Source organism: Schistocerca americana, chromosome 4, assembly GCF_021461395.2.
Source record: "Schistocerca americana isolate TAMUIC-IGC-003095 chromosome 4, iqSchAmer2.1, whole genome shotgun sequence".
Classification (NCBI taxonomy): domain Eukaryota; kingdom Metazoa; phylum Arthropoda; class Insecta; order Orthoptera; family Acrididae; genus Schistocerca; species Schistocerca americana.
The window spans coordinates 563,701,667-563,707,375 of NC_060122.1; positions in this window are offsets into that span (position 1 = coordinate 563,701,667).

Genomic DNA, 5,709 nt, shown 5'->3' on the forward strand with positions numbered 1-5,709 from the left:
ACGACAGAGGGATAGAGAAACAATTAAAATCGCTCAAAAGAGGAAAGGCCGCTGGACCTGATGGGATACCAGTTCGATTTTACACAGAGTAGGCAAAGAAACTTGCCCCCCTTCTTGCAGCAGTGTACCGCAGGTCTCTAGAAGAGTGTGGCGTTCCAAAGGATTGGAAAAGGGCACAGGTCATCCCCGTTTTCAAGAAGGGATGTCGAACAGATGTGCAGAACTATAGACCTATATCTCTAATGTCGATCAGTTGTAGAATTTTGGAACACGTATTATGTTCGAGTATAATGACTTTTCTGGAGACTAGAAATATTCTCTGCAGGAATCAGCATGGGTTTTGAAAAAGACGATCATGTGAAACCCAGAACAGGCTAATTGTCCACGAGACTCAGAGGGCCATAGACACGGGTTCCCAGGTAGATGCCATGTTTCTTGACTTCTGCAAGGCGTTCGGTACAGTTCCCCACAGTCGTTTAATGAAAAAGTAAGAGCATATGGACTATCAGACCAATTGTGTGATTGGATTGAAGAGTTCCTAGATAACAGAATGCAGCATGTCATTCTCAATGGAGAGAAGTCTTCCGAAGTAAGAGTGATTTCAGGTGTGCCGCAGGGGAGTGTTGTAGGACCGTTTGCTATTCACAATATACATAAATGACCTTGTGTATGACATTGGAAGTTCATTGAGGCTATTTGCGGATGATGCTGTGGTATATCGAGACGTTGTAACAATGGAAAATTGTACTGACATGCAGGAGGACCTGCAGCGAATTGACGCATGGTGCACGGAATGGCAATTGAATCTCAATGTAGACAAGTGTAATGTGTTACAAATACTTAGAAAGAAAGATCCCTTATCATTTAGCTACAATATAGCAGGTCAGCAACTGGAAGCAGTTAATTCCATAAATTATCTGGGAGTATGCATTAGGAGTGATTTAAAATGGAATGATCATGTAAAGTTGATCATCGGTAAAGCAGATGCCAGACTGAGATTCATTGGAAGAATCCTAAGGAAATGCAATCTGAAAACAAAGGAAGTAGGTTACAGTATGCTTGTCCGCCCACTGCTTGAATACTACTCAGCAGTGTGGGATCCGTACCAGATAGGGTTGACTGAAGAGATAGAGAAGATCCAACGGAGAACAATGCGCTTCATTACAGGATCATTTAGTAATCGTGAAAGTGTTACAGAGATGACAGATAAACTCCAGTGGAAAACTTTGCAGGAGAGATGCTCAGTAGCTCGGTACGGGCTTTTGTTGAAGTTTCGAGAACATACCTTCACCGAGGAGTCAAGCAGTATATTGCTCCCTCCTATGTATATCTCGTGAAGAGACCATGAGGATAAAATCAGAGAGATTAGAGCCCACACAGAGGCATACCAACAAACCTTCTTTCCACAAACAATACAAGACTGGAATAGAAGGGAGAACCGGTAGAGGTACTCAAGGTACCCTCCGCCACACACCATCAAGTGACTTGCGGAGTATGGATGTAGATGTAGATGTAGTTATTTAACATTTGTTCATATACAAATTCCATATCAAATTCACAAAGTCTCATCAATGACTTAACGGTTTTCGACAGTATGGTTTTGGGAACTCTTTAATTGCTCTTATTTTCTTATGATCAGGTCTGATTTGACCACTCATATTCTACACACTATAAATTTTACTTCTGCTTTAAAAAAATCAGTTTTTGATAATCTGAAAGTCATTGGTCCTTTTATTAAGACTTGAAAGGAGTTCACACAGAATCTGATATGTTCTTCTCACATATTAGTAGCTACTAACATATCATCCACATAAGTAGTAATCTTACACTTTAATTCCTTTCTCGTCACTGCTTCCAAAGTTTTGAAAAATAATGATACTGATATATTTAATCCAAATGGGTTATTGGCAACAGTTTCCATTGAATAAAAATGCTCTGTATTTTCTGCTTTCTTCTGCTAAAGTAACTTGCCAATACCCACCAGTTAGAATCAAGACTAGTGTAAACACGGCTCTTGTAAACTACTGCAAAATCTCATGCATATTTTCAAGTCAGTCAGTGTCTGTTTCAATAAACTAATAAAGTCTCCTGGTGTTTAGTAATATCCTAAAATTTACATTATTCTTAGGTACAATGAAAAGGGGTTGTTTAACGTTCTCTGCAGCCTCTCCTCAGTTGTCTTTTGTGTGAGATAATTTAAGTTTTAATCCTGTGTAACAGACTGAGCAGCACATCATGTTGAATACACCATGTTTAATGTAATACGCAACACAATGCCATATGTATTTGATATTTTATAACTACAGTCCACATTTTGTCATTCATTATTTAATATTGTGCAAGTATGTATATGCAGTCACAATTAAAAGTGTATTATTTCACTGTTGTGAAGTAACTTCTTTCATGTAAAATTAATATTTTGAAAGCTATAGGAAAATGACACAATGATGTGTTCTTTGTAATCGTATAGCTTTCTTGTGAAAATTTAGCAATTTAAATAGTTATATGATTAAAAAGTAATTTAAAGTCATCTGGCAGTAATTGGTTGCAGATCATGATATGTCAAATATTTTCTGCCCTTCTGCAAATACTAACATTTTACTTGAATATTTGTAAGCTCGACTTTTCAATATAATTTTATTAATGTTAATGTTTAAATTGTGGAGTTCTCAAATTACATCATCAAAAGTTTATTTGTACATCAGCATCTGCCAAAACAGTTCTTACCAGCTGGCCGCAGTATGAGTTTGTTTAATGTCTGTAATTAGTTTTGTCAAACAAGGGAAAAGCTAGAATAGAATGTAACAATATTATAAGAAGGAAGGTTGCTATTCACCAAATAGTGGAGATGCTGAGTCGCAGATACGCACAACAAGATTTTCACACTTAAAGCTTTAGGCCAATGGCCTTTGTCAACAATATACATGCGCGCGCCCACACACACACACACACACACACACACACACACACACACACACACACACACACGGCTGCAGTCTCAGGCATCTGAAAACACACTGTGAACAGCAGCATCAGTGTATGATGGGAGTGGCAACTGGGTGGGGGAAAGGAGGAGCCTGGGGCGGGGAGGGAGTATGGTTGGAATGGCGGACAGTGAAGTGCTGCAAGTTAGGCCTCAGGCAGGTGAGTGGTGGAGAGGGAGGGAGGGGGGGAGGGGGGGGAGGAGGTAGCAGAAAAGGAGTAGCATAGAGAGAAATAAAAAAAGAGAAAAAAGGCTGGGTGTGGTGGTGGAATGATGGCTGTGTAGTGCTGGAATGGGAGCACGGAAGGGGCTGTGTGGGTGAGAACAGCGACTAACAAAGGTTGAGGCCAGGAGGGTTATGGGAACATAGGATATACTGCAGGGAAGGTTCCCACCTGCGCAGTTCAGAAAAGCTGGTGTTGGTGGGAAGGATCCATATAGCACAGGCTGTGAAGCAGTCATTGAAATGAAGGATATCATGTTTGGCAGCATGTTCAGCAACAGGGTGGTCTACTTGTTTCTTGTCTACAGTTTGTCAGTGGCCATTCATGCAGACAGACAGCTTGTAGGTTGTCATGCCTACATAGAATGCAGCACAGTGGTTGCAGCTTAGCTCGTAGACCGCATGACTGGTTTCACAGGTAGCCCTGCTTTTGATAGGATAGGTGATGTTAGTGACCGGACTGGAGTAGGTGGTAGTGAGAGGATGTATGGGATAGGTCTTGCATCTAGGTCTATTACAGGGGTATGAGCCATGAGGTAGGGGATTAGGAGCAGGGGTTGTGTAAGGATGGATGAGTATATTGTGTAGGTTCCGTGGACGGCAGAATACCACTGTGTGAGGAGTGGGAAGGATAGTGGACAGGACATTTCTCATTTTAGGGCACAATGAAAGATAATCAAAACCCTGGTGGAGAATGTAATTCAGTTGTTCCAGTCCTGGGTGGTACTGAGTTATGAGGGGAATGCTCCTCTGTGGTTGGACAGTGGAGCTTTGGGAGGTCGTGGGGGACTGGAAAGATAAGGCACGGGAGATTTGTTTCTGTACAAGGTAGGGAGGATAATTACGGTCAGTGAAGGCTTCATTGAGACTGCCTACTATCCTTTCTACCCCTCCCACTGTGGTATTCCACTGTCCACTGTCCTCCAGTTTAAAATTTGTAATAGTGCTTTTATTTCAGCTACCACCTTAAAGCAATCCAGCATGTTCTCCCTATTTTAAAAAGAATACTATAATGAAATACTAATCAACCGGTTGCATAGCAAAATCTAATTTCTTGACCAGTTTTGTGCATTTCATGCCATTCTGAAGGTTGTGCCTATCGCATTATTTGGGAGTGTCAAAAATAAATGCATGCAGCACAAATATAAGAGATAGCAGTAAGTAAAACAGTGCTATATTATTAAGCGACACAATTCTCAGAATAGTATTGGATAAGCTAGAGAAGGAAAAAAGACCAGTAATGTGTTTGGATTATGTTTCAAGTGAGATGTCAAAAAACTTGTATGCGTAGACCAGGCTGAGTGTTTTAGTAACATAAGGACACAACCTGGTCAACTTTCATATGGTAACATTAGGTCAAACCTACTAAGTGAATATGCAAAAAAAGAAATGCCTAAAGTAGAGCTTAAAATATTCTACCTCAATATTCAGGGTATGGCAGATAAAAACTTAATAGTCAATGAATTTTCAAATGAAAAAATGGTAGTTATTCTATGTTTAAGTGAACGTTGGTGTAAAGAGGATGAGCTTGGGTACAAAGTATTGGGTAATTACATATTACTTAGTTACTGTTGCAGAAAACAGCACTTACATGGTGGGATAGCAATATATGCAAAAACACCTCTTGCACCAAACTGTGGCGGGATAGATCTCAGTACCCTTTGTGATGAAATGCATTTTAAAATATCAGGTCTAGTAATTGAGAGCCTTAAGGTAATGGTAACAGTAGCATACAGGCCACCTAGTGGTGACCCCCATAGACTTCTGGAGAAACTTGAGGAACTCTTAATGTACATATGTATACCAAACTGGAAAAAATACAATATTGTCATTGGAGGGGATATCAATTCAAGTTTTGATGTCCTGCAGGACAGAAAAACTGTGACAGAGCTTAAAAATGTGCTTTGACAAATTTAACATGTACTATGTTAACTGCGAACCTACCAGAGGCTCATCCTGTGTAGACAATATACTTACAAATATTAAGAGAACTTGTATGTCCACTGTTGTAATTAGTTTCCCTTTCTCAGGTCATGATGCAGTATATCTTAGTCTTAATAATGTAACCTCAGACTGCACCAAACCAGAATCTAAAATTGTGATTACTAGACCAGTGAGCAGAGAAAGGATGGATAGGTTTAGATATATCCCACTTATTTCAGTTGGGACACACATTTTATTAGGCTTCAATGTTCAGCTGATATTGTTTTCACCAAGTTTTTCTCTGTATTTTTAAATATATTTGAAAATAACACCCCTCTGAAAAAATTTGCAGTGAATATTAGTAGTAATTACAAGAAAAGGAAAATGAAGGAATGGTATACTCTACAGTTAGGGCAACTGAAAAATACTGTTATGCTGTATTCTAGTCTGTACAAAACCAGTAATTCAGAACTGTATGAAGAACTGTATGCTAAAGTTAAATAAAAGTATAGGAAGCCAATAAACGAAGCAAAGAAACTGTATAACATAGTAAACACTGAAAAATCTAACAATAAATGCA